The following is a 15,557-nucleotide window of genomic DNA, read 5'->3' on the forward strand; positions in this document are numbered from 1 at the left end:
AAATTCAAATAAAACTTCAAGATAATCATGTTTAAGGTAGATCGGGTGTTTAAATTTTCGCGCCGTCTGCGCATGAAGTTGCGCATTGATATCGTAAGTCATGTACATTGTCGTAATTTGACATATAATTGACAATACAATTTGATCATTAACTTATTTGGTTTTTTTTTCAAATACATTGATAATGAGTAAAATAACTATTAACTGCAATTTCAAAACTTATTAAAGGTTATTGCAACAGTTGTCATTGTCGAAATATTACTTCCGTTCTAAAAAGTTTGAACATGTTCTTGACGTCGGAGAAGACTGAAGAGAGAATAACTCATAATAATCGAACACGTGAACTGCTTTTCCTGAATACTGTAATGCAGATCGAAATTATAGATAACGATTTCATTTTTGGTAGCTTTTGAAGCAGTTTACCCTTGTCTTACGCTAGAAAATGTCCGGCAAATATGCGAAAGATGGTTGTAAACAAATCGTGAAAAGGGGGAAAACTGATACATTGTAAGTAAGTACTAACGAATTGAATATAAATAATAACTTGATAATAAAACGGATCAATTTTATTCTGATATAATCTGTATAAAATACATGACATATAAACCAGCTTGACTGACACAACGAGGAGTAAAAAAATTAAGCTAGCTATATATAATTCATACTTATCAATACTGTTCTGTTGAATAGAACATTTAAAGCATAATTTCACGAAATCAATATAGTAGAAACCAATTCATTGCACTTATCAGAATTGAGTAAAGATATAATATTAAATTCACCCAAAAAACATCACTAAGATGATTAATGAGGTATCAAAACTGCTGACGTTTTGTTACATATCAATATATTAAAGGAAAGGAGCACATGCTGGTACTCGAAATTGATGCTAACAACATTCTGTAGTCATTGTGTGCCAATATTTCTGTCATTTGTAATATGTAATGCATCTTGACATAAAAACACTGAATTATTATTCTCCTTTTTAGATTTACATAGTAAAGTGAAAATATGGTCGGTTTTGGTTGATGCATTCAAATTATTGTATTATAGGAGTCAGCCCGAGGTATCAAAACAACTAACATTTTGTTGCGAGAAAATATTTTGAATAAAAAGAGTACATGCTTGCAATCCTAATGTGACTTACCTAATAAGACAATTTACCAGATTTGAATTAACATAAACAACACGACGGGTGCCACACGTGGAGCAGGATCTGCTTAACCTTCCGCAGCACGTGAGATCACCCCATTTTTTTTTATAGGATTCGTGTTACGTAGTCTTTAGTTTTCTATATTGTGTCTTCTTAACTATAATTTGTCTTTTGTCTTTTTATTTTTAGCCATAGCAGTTTGTTTTCGATTCATGAGTTTGACCATTGTTAACTGTCCCTCCGGTATCTTTCGTCCTACACAATTATATAGTCATTGTGTTTCCACTATGGCTGTTATTTGTATTTTATAATCTAATCTGACATAAAATATTTCTGATTTGTCTTAGGGCGCTTTATAAATAGACATAAAAAAGTGCAAATATGGTCGTTTTTGTGTATACGGTCAAATAATTGTGTTGACTAGTCAGTCTTAAGGAGGCTCGCGGGTATAAGATTTTCAGAAAAAAATCAAACATTTTTTTTTTCATTACAAATTTTATAAATTACCTTTAGTAGTTGTTACTTTATTATATGGTACAAACATAATTCCAACAAATCTATATGTGTTGGCCTCAGGTGACTTTTAAAATGTAGATATCATTGAAAAAGCTCCAAATTATCTCCCTTTGGTGCAAAAATGCCATTTTCTTCATTAAAATTGAAATATTTTTTTTAACTCATCGGTTACCTAAATTTTTTATTGTTCTTTTCGAATAAGCCGTACAAAAACTTATTAATTGTAAAATTTTATTGATTTCTGTAATTTAGTTCTTTTTCTATTTCGATATTACCGCTATTTCTCCTATTAGTTCAACAGAAAAAAAGGACACTAACAAAAATGTATGCTTCTTCCGAAGGCAGATTGTGAGCGTGCATGAACAGTGACCCCATTTTTTATGTCATTTTTCTATTAGGTATAAGATAAAGTTCATTTAAAGAAAAAATATAGCGAAATCCTATATTGAATAAAAAATTGATTTAGACCCGTGTGGACCCCCTTTAGTATCAAAACTACTGAAATTTTGTTACCTGTGAATATATTTAACAAAAGGAAGACAACCTGGTACTCTTTATGTACGCGAACAAAAATTAGTAGTCATATTTGTGTTCTAATAAAAAAGAATTAACCGATATGCTGTAAGGCTACATGTATATAGATTTACATGTGGTAATATTTGGTCGATACAGTCAAATAGTTTTGTTTGAGAATCTTAAATGTGAAAACTTTGGTTTTTTTTTGTGATGATTCAATTATTTGAATTAAAAGAGGACATGCTTGCACTGTTTATTGGTGCAGAAAAAGTAATATTAGTAAAAAGTAAAAACACAAAAATACTGAACTCAAAAATTCAAAAAGGAAAGTCCCAAATCAAATGGCAAATTCAAAAGTTCAAACACATCAAACGAATGGATAACAACTGTCATATTCCTGACTTGGTACAGGCATTTTCTTATGATAAACATGATATATATCAGTAACTGCATGCACAACAGTATTGCTTTCGATTATCATGATTATTTTATATGAATTAAGTAATATTCGTTTTCGGCATTGTTTAACAATGTTATCTGAAAACCAAGTTTATAATATTAACGCGATAGTTAAAACCGACAGAACTTAATTATAACATTGATATGCATTACAAAAATGTACTGGTTTATACGATTTATAGAATTTACATGTATTGGAATATACATTGAAGACATGCAAGAACCCTATTTTTCTTTAATTATAGAATTTAAACTTACTTCAAGGCTGATTACGGATAAATGTGTACTTTTTTCACCAATACGTGTATTTAAGCTGGTTTCATGGAGTTAGGGAAAAGGGGGAGAAATATAAGTTGTACGTAATTACTTATTAGAAGCTAAGATGAGATATACGACTTTAACATAATTATATGGTATATTAAACCAATCAACAGTATTGACATTGCATTTGATTATCCTACTTAAGTGTACTGTTTGATTCGTTGTGGAGTTGAATGAAGAGAACATTTCAATCCTTGTTGGGTTAACTTAACAACATACGTTTGTTCTTTATTGACTGTTTTTCACCAAACGGTTTCCGAGTAATAGAACTTTATTTCTTATGATTATTTGCATATACTGTAATTCATGAGCCGTTTACTTATATGATAGTACGAATAATTATCTGTACTTGAGATCAAGAGTTTTAATCAATACATATTAAATAAGAATGTTCTGAAATGATTTAAAACTTTAAAGCATAATGTTATTGAGGAGACTTCCACCTGGTATATTTTCTATAGTCAATCATGAAATATACAAATTATATTGATCCGTATGCCGTAATTTTGTATATCAACAACATATTCATACAAAAGGTAACAAAACGTTAGCGTGTATGAATATTTCATATTACGCTGGTAGCTTCAAACTAGAAACGACAGCAGGACAAACATACTTGTACAAGATTTGCTGCACAAAAAAGTTGTTAGCACTGATGTGTTGGCTTGTGCAATTAATTAATGCTAAAAAAATATTCATACAGTGACCCTATTGTACAAAATCTCTCTTTGATTTTCAATAATAATCGTATTTAAGTAACGGTTTACACTTTTTGTATATTCGAAATTAAATACACTATAGATAGAAAAAGGCTGGAAGGGGTAGATGCGAGAATCTTATTTTAAAAGATAGGAATACATTTGAACATGTTATGGAAAGAAAGAGAGAGTTAACGACTAATTTTCGTCGTTTTTACTTGATATAAAAACAAATTTCGATATTCGAAGTGAAGGAAATTTTAAAATAAAGAACAAAATGTTAGAAAATAACAATGGAACAATAACAAAACACAAATCCGACTGAATCATGACTAACTAAAAAAGGGCGATCAACATTCAACAATGAAACTGAAAATTGAGCACTAAACATGGCACGCTAGATCATAATAACTCGATAATTATGCGTTTTCGAAATATGTAAAGTAAAAATCTTTTTTTAATAAACACCAATTGAAATATAAACCTATACAATGTAGTCAACTCGCTAATATTATAATTAAATGTAATATAAATTAAAAAATAATTTCATAATCGAAAAATTAATATGTAATATTTTTGCTTGTTATGACAGCCTATGATTTTAAGCATTCATAGGTTTTAACAAACTGCCTATCAATGCATGTTTCTCTTCAGTCTTTAAACAGATAAACAAGGAAGTAGTGCTAATAAGAATAAGAAATTTAATTAATAAAAGTACAGTTTAAGTTGTATTTTGTTTTTGAAATTGAAATTTAAACGTATTTTTAATACTAATCATAATTATAAAAGTGTAAACTGGGAAACATTCTAACTTACCGTCGTTCTGATCAAAATGTCTTTACGTGAAATGACAAGTTTAATAAGATGTGTTCTCCTTATCAAAAGTGTATTTGTTTATATATAGGTATGTCTCATAATCTTGAATTATAACACCACACTTGTTTTATTGATTACTAACCTAATAAATCTGTTATTGTTTAATATGTTCAAGAAGATATAAATGGAAGTATTGTTTGCATTAACTTCGCAATAATTTAATAAAAAAGGGTATATGGCTCCTTTCGTGGTACCCTAAAACACTAAAACGAAATTTCAAGTATGGCTTGTTTGTTTTGAAAAATATTAAATGTTTATATCAGAGATAACATTCTTAAGGTCTTAGAGGTGACATAAAGAAGAATTCAATTCATTTTGCTTAATTCTTATATGTTTTCTTTCAGGAAATAAATACGATTTTTCATTATTATTTCGACCAATATTAGCAATACTAAATAATGATAATATTTTAAATTATATATTTTTTTCAGTTGTAATAAACAATTACACATGTTACACCTAAAGATGAAAGACGTAATTGATTTTCCAAATATTGCATAATACTATATCTCTAATGTTCTTTTCGTTAAATGGGCCAAGTATTTGAAATGATCAATAAATGTGTTTAAGCAGATACGATTTATAAATTTTAAATAGTACTTATACTTTTTTTGGTCTCAGTTTTGGAATGAATTCCAGTCAATTAAAAAACATGATAATAACGATTTACAATTTTTATAACACATTTTGTTGACCGAACATGTCGAAGTTTTGTGATAAAGTATTTGCAAGGCGTTAACAAATACCAAGAAGAAATTCGATTCGTGTATATAATAGTTTGACGTCACCTGTGGAATGTATACTGAATTAACTTAACTTTAAAACATGAAGCCACAGGTTAATACTTTGAAATTTAACGATTCATTGTTTATCACACTCATAATTTTGATACATTGTCGGAAAATTCTTATTTGTGAATTATCAATACTTCTCCATAATATAAAACAGCTGAAGTAGTATGATTGCCAATTAGACAACTCTTCACAAGAGAAGAACATGACGCAGCCCAATCCGCATAGTAAGATAAAAAAGGTTCAGGAATAACAATGTAAAATAATTCAAACGAAAAAACTAACGGCCTTATTTATGCTATAAAAAATGCACGAAAAAACATATGTAACAAATAAATAAACGATAACCACCGACTAACAGGCTTCGAACTTGGGAAAGGCACATACAAAGAGAATGTGGCAGGGGTTAAACATGTTAGCAGGATCAAAACCCTCCCCTAATCTGGGACAGGGGTATAACAATACAACATAAGAACGAACTATCAAAATCAGTTGAAAAAGGCTTAGCTCATCAGATGGATAAACATACAAATACTTCATATACAATTGGACGTGACCGGGTATACACAATTCTTTTGACCACAAAACTTAGACCCAGTACATATGTGGGTAACGACTATTTTCGTTCTTCAGTAAGGCCCTTTATGATTTTGTATGATATGCAAGCAGGGGCATCTTATGTGTCCCTTCGACACATTTCCCATTTATCTATATATCCATTGGCCTCAACCTCACTTCAATTGTGCAGTGATCACTATCTCAGATTCTGAAAGCATTTGCTATGACCTTACATATCAACCTTAATTTCATTGTTCATTTGTCTGTCCAAAGTTTTTTACATTGTGCTGTTTCCCGAATAATGTATGCAATAGTTAATGCGTAAACTGTTAGGTGAATGGAAATATTTCAAGGGAACATATCTGTCTATCTGGAAGGTTCAATCTGAACTTGACCAATTTTTTATGATTTATTGGTCAACTTTATTTGCTGTATGGAATGCTATTTAATATCTGTGTGGCAAGTTTTATCTAACGTTGGTCTATATTTTACCCATTATGGGATTTGATAGTACTCCGAAGATTTGGAATCTTATTCATGATGACGTTGGATCTGGGTGTCGACTTCCGGAATTGAGGTACGTAAGAGACTGACTCAGTTGTGCCTGTAAATTGTCATTCATAAATAAGCATGATAACAGTTTCAAGTTTTAATGTTTGTTCATCTGTTTTTCATGATGGAAGTATGTTCATATTTCAAAAAGAGGATCAACATATGTTATGAATGTGTACATAAAGTGACAAATATTTGGTTTTTACCACAACTTTGTATGTTGTTTTTGTGATACGGATACATGATCTACTGCGAGGTAAGTGATTAAAACTGTCAGCAAGAAGAGTTATTGAATAGCATTCATTCAATGTAAGTAGTTAAGATCAGTTAAAGGAAAATTAAAGCATGTTATTTACACTTAAACCACATTTTTTTTTGTCCAGAAGCCAAAAAAAAAAAAACCCACACATATTTACCAATCAATGCTCCTTGTGCAACTAGCAATATATGACGATAGGTGGTTTTATAACATTTTTTAAAACACCTCTGCTGCCTGCTGATGAGTCCGGAGTGTAGATGATCATTGATTTATACATACTGGTAATATATATTTTTAATCCTTTGACCTGTCTGTCTTATTCATATCTAAATATTATTATCAGTTTGTAGAAGTTATAAGCATCTCTATTGGTATTTGACATACTATTTTACTAAATGTGCATTTGCATTCAGGTATCGTAGTTCAAATTTATTCGTTCATATTTATGAGGGGACGTTTAGATATTTTTGTCCTTGGGTTTGTACCAGTTTCCTGCACTTGAAAAGCAATTCAAAATTCGAGAGTCAATAAAAAGATTACAATATCACTATCAAATATAAAACAAATACTATACTATATAAAACACCTATCAACCTAAATCGAACCTGTTAAATTAAAACTGTTTAAAAACCGTTCAGTCCGATAATGTGTAAACGAACTGTTTGAAACTATAGTCTTGAACCTAATTGTATAAAAATCGGTCTGACGGTTCGGAACTATTGTCTGCAACCTAAATGTATGGAACTGGTCTGAAAACTAAATGTATGGAATGGGTCTGAAACATAAATGTATTAAACGGGCTGAAATCTATGATGAGTTTATCTACATGTATAAAACTGGTACGAAACCTTATGCATGCAACCGGGCTGAAACATATCAAAACGAATGTATGGACACTATTCCAATTGTTATAAACTTTCGACCTGCACTATGACACTTTATTAAAACATATATATAAAACTGATAGAGCAGGGTAGCACTTAGGTATGGATTAACAGAAAACACTCATTGCAATAGTGAGAGATGTGGAACTCAAAACTTAAGCACTAACCCTGTGTATACAACTTCTACGGAACCAAAGCTATCTATATCGTATCTGCAGGTTTCAAACACTCCACGTTGTTTGAATAATCCTGCTATTCGTCTTAAACACTAATTAACTGTCTTAAATTCCTGCTTTTCTTTTTGCAACGTCTCCAATACATATGTTTGTTTTAGATTTATGAGTTTGACTGTCCCTTTGGTATCTTTCGTCCCTCTTATATAACCACTGGGTCGATGTCTCTGCTGGTGGTCATTTTGTCCCCGAGGACATCATCCGCCAAGTAGCAAAACTACAATTGCATGAATTTACGAAGATCAAACAGGAAACTTGCTCGGACGTCGCTCAGTATTAAAAGATCTGAAACAGACGTCACCATGGACACGGTGTCAAATGATACGGCAGGTGTCGCCCTCATCACCAGACATGACAAATATCTCAAGCACGACTCATTCAGATCATCGTCATATTGACTATAGCAATATAACACATATACTCTCAAATTTAAGGGGGTGGGAATGACCCCCCAGGTATTCCCTTTTTATTTCATGTGATTTGTTTTATTGTCCTATGATCATTTCTGAAGACTGTGTGTGTTTATCACTTAAAGTTTTCAAGTTATATTCATTTGAAAGTTTTCGAAAATAAAATCACATAGGGTTCTATAGTGAACCCCTCCCTTCTTTCGCCCCCCCCCAAAAAAAAATACCCCTTAATAGACCCCAATGCAAAAACGAACGATTGATGGCTCACCTAGACATATTAGTCTGACATTTCATGAAACCCTAAGTAAATCTGACAAGTGGTTTTTGGAGAAACGCTGCGGACAAGTTCATTTTTGAAAGTGGCGGAAGATAAAGAAAAAGAAAAAGAAGAAGAATAATAAAAATAATAAGAACTGAACAAAAACAATAAGTCTCCAAACTTTGTTTGGGAGACTTAATAACACTTCTCTACGAAATGTGTTATCGAAAGGTCCGAAATATCGTGAGCCTAAATCTATCAATTGGAAATACAACTTTAACATTTTGATGGATTCAGACTAGGATTAGGCCAGGCAATTGGCTAAGCGCGAGAAGGAAGACGTAGACACTCTTTCCGAATGGATAAAGGCAGTGAGGTCGTTAAGAAACTAAATGGGTCTATCAATGCCCATGCTACATCAATCTTTAAAGACCCAAATGTTGCAAAACACCTATCCTACCTCCATGACAAATATGTTGTTGTCCCCGCAGATAAAGCCCCAAACAACATCGTTTTTGTGTGTAAAACTCAATCCATTAACTGCTTGATAAACGAACTAGGTATTGAAAATTTACTTGGAAACTCAACATACACCCTCACGACATTTAAGGATGTACACCTCTGAGGAGCCAAAAATTTCTAGAAATAAACTTTTTTTCTTAACCTGATTTTTTGGTTTATAAGACTCTAACACAATAATTGGTGAAGAAAAAATCATATGTTGGTGCACTTCTTTTTTTGCTACGGCCCTTTGAAAATGCCCAATTTTGATGATTTTCCCATTTTTCATCGATTTTTACCTATTTTTGGGCTATTATCATGAAAAATATCACAGATCCACAATTAAAGTTTTTCTCATACCTTCTCTAAAGATGAAGTGGACCAATCTGAATAGACTTTACTTACAAAAACTATAGGTAGGTGTTAATATAAGAAAGTTTTATCATATTTTGACCCTTTTTCGTGTAAAATTTACCATGCTGTCAATTTTGTATTTTTGTGATTTTTCTCAGTTTCAAAAACAAAATGCAAATTATTTTAACTTTTGTTATAAATGAATGAAAAAAGACATACACTACCAACAATTTGACTAGCATTTACATGTACATTAAATGCCGCTATATAAACAGTACTTTTAGGAAACATCACTATTCAGTACATTCATTTTTATATCATTTTCAGTAATGTTGGGAAAATTTGTTTACAGTACTGAAAATTTCAGTCATTTTACAGTACTGAAAATTTCAGTCATTTTTCAGTACTGAAAATTTCAGTCATTTTTCAGTACTGAAAATTTCAGTCATTTTTCAGTACTGAAAATTTTAGTCACTTTCAATACTAAACTTTTTGTCATCTTTAAGTACTTCTAAACTTACAATATCAGGTCAATGTCAGAAAAATATATAATGTTTTTTATACTGCAAATAGTTCCGTTTATTTCATATAAAATCTAGTAACACAGCTATATTGTGTACGATGTCAATTTCATCATGGAACATTTTCTCCACAACCAGGGATCCATTAAGGGATGAAAATAAGTTTGACATTTGTGTTACGATTTGAATAGCTATCAATTTATTAATTTAAGTTGCAGTTTAAAAACAATACTAGGTCATTGTCAGAAAAATATATTTTTTTTTGTACTCAGTAAAACTTCGTCCTTCCCCAGTTTCTCAGCCTCATACAAAAAATATTACTGAGACTGAGAAACTGGGGAAGGACGAGATTTTACTGCGCCCTTCCCTTCCCCAGTTTTTTTCGGAATACCAAAAAGTTTATATCTTTATGACATTGACCTAATATTGTTTTTATACTGCAACTTAAATTAAAACATTGATTTTTAAATCGTAACTATCATATATTAATAGCATAAATATCAAATTTAGCATTATCCCTTGATGAACCTCTGATGGTAGAGAAAGTTTTCCATGATGAAATTGACATTGCACAAAATATAGAAATCAACGACAACGGAAGCCCGCAATGAACGGTGTTTTAATCTTTTGCTGACGACAACTTCCAAATCTACTCAGGACCAGGATTCTTTAAGGTAAAAAGTTACGAAATATATCAAAGTATTTCACATTTGAGTATGGTGGTCCTGAAATCAAATAAGGTGTTCAAACTTGGGGTATTTTAGTTGGGTGCAAAACTATGGAAGGGAATATTCGCCAAAATTATACAATTCTTAATTTGTGAAATGGCATGCAATTTCTTATTCGTATAACATATGCAATTTCTTAATTTGTAAAATGTCATTTCTTAATTTGTAACATGTATTTTTTCCATCCGTTACACGAATTTCTACATTTCTTGATTTGTGAAATGTAATTTCTTGATACATGTGTAAACACAATTTCTTAAATTGTAAACGTATTTTCTCTATTAGTTTCATGCATTTCTACGTTTCTTTATTTAAATTGTAGTCACTTTGTTTTAGTCACGTTTTGTGAGATCGCGTCTGTGTAATAGTTACCGCTGCCAGCCAAAGAGAAGTTGCGTTTCTAAAGAAAAATACAAGTTACAAATCAAGAAGTTTGACAAGTCAAAAGTTTTACAAATCTAGAATAAAATAGCTGTGGAGCCATGTCAACTCGTACCTTCGCAAACTCGTACCCAATATTTACCAACACGTATTTCTACCACAATATATCTCAACTTTTAAAAATGAAACCCATTTTCACACATTTCAGGTATATTTAAATAATATTTATAATTCATTACGTAAAGTTTACGGAAGTGTTTCCCGATTTTTGTTTGGAAAAAAAATATGAATATCTGGTGCCATCTAATACTTTCGAATAGACCTATTTTTTCAATAAATTGTGTGTCAGGTTATTTATTTTCAAACTACCACAGAACAAACCTTTGATTTTTGTGATTATCAAGGCTTAGTTATTTATTTTCAAAATCCTCCTACCCCAGAATATCAAATAGTCGTCCCCTTAGTAGGACACTATAAGGACAACTAGCTGGATAAATAATAAACACACACGGACAATTACAGTAAGGGTACGACCTTTTGTTATTCTAAGGATGGGAATGGGGCCAGCAGGAGGATCTTTTGCGAAATTTTTTATTCATTTTAAAGATTTAACTTGTCGCTAATCATGCCTATTTTTTCCAGCTCTTACCAGCCCACCATATTTATATTCAAAATACTCCTGCCACCTCCCCCTTTTAACCCAACAAATCAAATGATTTTCTCCTTATTGAACACGAGTTTAAATTGATTGATTGTTAGTTGTTTGTTTTTAACGTCAAGCGACTAATATTTCATAAATGTTTAGACAAGACCCGAAATTAAAAGTCATGTATACAATATCATAACAAGTAAGAAGATGTGGTATGACTGTTAATTTGGCAACTATCAACTGAAGTTCAATGAAGTAGTATTATCAATTATAACCAACCGTGCGGCCTTAAAAATGACAAATATCCATACTGTATATCAGTTATAAAAGGCAACGACAAAAATGTGAAACAATTAAAACGAAATAAAGTAACGGCCTAGCGATATATAACAAACCCATTCTTAAAACTTTAAATATGAGTCGACAGATATGAACAAACAATAACCACTCAACTACATGCTCATGATAATGTGGCAGGATCCAACATGTATGTGAGCGTTCAACCCCTAAACTTAGACAGTCAGTGTTAACATAAAAACAACGTTTAAAAGTCCGTTGCAATTGGATTGACCCAAAAGATCGATACGAGACATAAAAACAACTAACATTTACTAAAGATTATAAACGCGAAGCACCAAAATAAGAGTATTTGTAGTAACTGAAAACTATTAGTACTAGCACACTATTTAAAAGCCAATTAAAACCAGCATATAAATCATGATCTTCCAGACTAAAGTATCAACCACTGGCGGATCAAAAAATGTTCACAAGGGGCCGGGGTTTGTGCAAGAGGATACTCGCTCTAATCATGCTTCAGTATATTATCAACCCCGCCCCTAAATCCTCCTCTGTCAAGCATTACACAACAAACGGATTTAGTCATAAACAGTATGAAAAACGCCATTACCTTGCACACTTTTACCTTGAAACATATACATTTGTACGATTAAGGTTCTTAGAAAGTGGTGATACTAATGTTTTGACGACTAATAGTAGATTTGTCTTCCAGGACCAACAGGAAATAAACAGATTTTAAGAACTCTGCAATATCTTTTATATACAATTTCTAAAGAAAAGATGTCTTTTTCGGTCAAATATATATACCAGTAAAATATTGACAATTTTTTAAATAGTTTCAGATTATTTCAAAAAGATAATAGTCTGAGCTTTAAGGCGTATTTATTTATCTTAATTAAGTTAGAAAAGTATAAAGACAAAAAATCACTTACACAGCAATTTCTTCCAACCATTATTTTTTTCTAGTATATAATAGAATCCATATCGACAGTTTGCTGACAATTTGCGTATAGGCTACTTTTTGCGTGATTAAATCCAATATGTAATAAAAATATACCTTCATGTGCTACTTTTTTTTTTAGTAAAATAAGGTCGAAATTTTGTATATTTGCTCAAAACTCGGATTTGTGGACGTATTTTTCCTTTCGACAGAAATACATAACTTTTATGTTTTAAAAGATAAACATAATCTGTTTTTGTTAAATTATTTGTAAATTCTGTTTTATATATATAAAATGTAGTTTAAGTTTGTTCAATGTGTTTTTTCAAATTATTCATATTTATTTAAAGAAAGTTTACTGTTGAACACAGTTTTTATTTGTTTTTTTAAACTGAAAAAAAGTTTTAAATGTCTGAATATATTATTTTCTTTTTATTAGACATAATTTGGACTAATTTGTACACTCTGCACTTTCAGGCCCTCCTTTTTGCTACTTTGAGTCCTGTTACCAAGGACATATGTAAACATGTGGGCTAAGTTGTAATATTTTTTGTTAAGCTCATGTGGCTCTAGTGAACTTATAAAGTTTAATACCGCAGTCCAACTAGGCAACGATCGCACTACGATCTCTGAAAAAAATGCAAATTTTGACGATCGTAGTGAGGTCGTATCACGGTCGTGGTGAGGTCTTCAAGATCGTGATGAACGTAGCCAACTTTGAACATGTTCAAAACAATCGTGGTGCGGTCGTGTCGAAATCAGGTCGTAGTAGAAGCGTAGTAAGAGCACACTAAGGTCGTGGTAAGATCTCAAAGGTTGAGACCACTACGATTTCACAGCGACGTTAAATATTACGACCTCACTACGACCATGACGTTCTCACCGCGACCCAACTACGCTTCCACTACGACTATATCACGTTTACACCACGCTGTTTAAGACCATAGTATGATACTAGCACGCGCATGCCGTCCTCATTACGCATTTCTTACGATCTGACTACGTTCATACTACAACCATCATTCTCCTTATCATTTTCACATAAAATATTAAATCTCTCCAGGTTTTGTCTGTCTGTATGTAATTAAGACAACTTGTCCATTTTCTCTAACAGGTAGCCTGGAAACCTGGCCCAATCATACTGCGTCGATAACATGTAGCGGAGCTAATCAGTAACCAGGACCCCAGGCTATCTAACAGGCTACACCATGCCTGACACATATGTGTCATCACTGCTAGCGTTTACTGAAATATCGTGTAATTTTCCGTAATTAGAAATGTAATGACGCAACGTCAGATATTGCTACCATTTAGTGTAACAGAAAAATGACGTTAAATTGGAAACGGGCTTTATTTAATTAGGTCTTTCCACTTTTCTGTGGAAAGACCTATTGTTTTTCTTCTGATTTTTTTTTTTTTTCTTCCGCCTAATTTTGTTCTTGCGATAAACATTTGTTTCGCAATATGTCGCTTAGATATTTTGTATATGATATCGAACAGTTTATGCGCTTTTGAAATTTACCCTGCGTATACGAATACTTTTCTTTGTAGGAGTTATCTCCCCAAACACTGTTTTCCTTGTTATGGCATCTCCTTCGCAACCGTTAAAGATTATGACAAATTTATTTTACAAAATTGTTCGTTACATCCTCAGTAATTTTTGGCGTATTTGGATCGAAGCGATTCGAAGAAATTTTATAGGAGTTATCTATCTTTTCGGAATAAATTTGTCGGTATGTTTTTTTAACTCACAAACCGTTAACCGTATAACCCTGGAATGTTTTTATTTGAGTGCCCTGATTCCTAACTTAGAAAATTAGGTCAAGGTCAAAGGTCAAGGTCATATTTTAGATTTTCATATGTCTTTGATTTCCCTATAACTCTTGAACGGTTATAGATACAAAAAAATTAAGCAGTGAAAAATGCTTGGTACTTCAAGGGGCAACTTTTTTTACATTATGACTATATTGATTTTACCATCATGTAAGGGACATAACTCCCATCGATGGTTTTTAAAAGGCCATTTTTAGGCAAAACTCTTAAACAAAAGGTCCTTGACCCATAGGGTCTTTTGCAATGACCTTGTGGAGCAATGACCTTGACGAAGGTTACAAGGTCAAAGGTCAAGGTCATCAAATTATGTGGTTTTGGCACTATTTAAACAGTTTTATGTGTGTTTGAATTTCAACCAACCAACCAACATACCAACCAACCAACCAACCAACCAACCAACCAATCAATCAATCAATCAATCAATCAATCATGATCATGATCAATCAACCAATAATGATCATGATCAATCAATCAATCATGTTTCCGTCTCATGTGTTTCTTATAGGGTTCAACCAACCAACCAACCAACCAACCAACCAACCAATCAACCAATCAATCAATCAATCAATCATGATCATGATCAACCAATCATGTTTCCGTCTCATGTGTTTAATATAGGGTCCAAGATCTTCTTTGTGTCTTTTTCCGTGTTTCAATTGACCCTATCCAATGTGTTTAACCAACCAACCAACCAACCAACCAACTAATCAATTAATCAATCAATCAATCAACCAATCAATCAATCATGATCATGATCAATCAATCATGTTTCCGTCTCATGTGTTTAATATAGGGTCCAAGATCTTCTTTGTTTCTTTTTCCGTGTTTCAATTGACCCTATCCAACGTGTTTAACCAACCAACCAACC

At 32.0% G+C, this 15,557-nt stretch overlaps 1 long non-coding RNA gene across 1 annotated transcript in view; it reads left to right on the forward strand.

Moving 5' to 3' along the window:
- LOC143055563 (uncharacterized) overlaps window positions 1-15,557 on the forward strand; it is a 436,292-nt gene that overhangs the window by 75,689 nt on the left and 345,046 nt on the right. The window lies entirely within an intron of this gene.

This window comes from Mytilus galloprovincialis, chromosome 12 (genome assembly GCF_965363235.1).
Source record: "Mytilus galloprovincialis chromosome 12, xbMytGall1.hap1.1, whole genome shotgun sequence".
Lineage (NCBI taxonomy): Eukaryota > Metazoa > Mollusca > Bivalvia > Mytilida > Mytilidae > Mytilus > Mytilus galloprovincialis.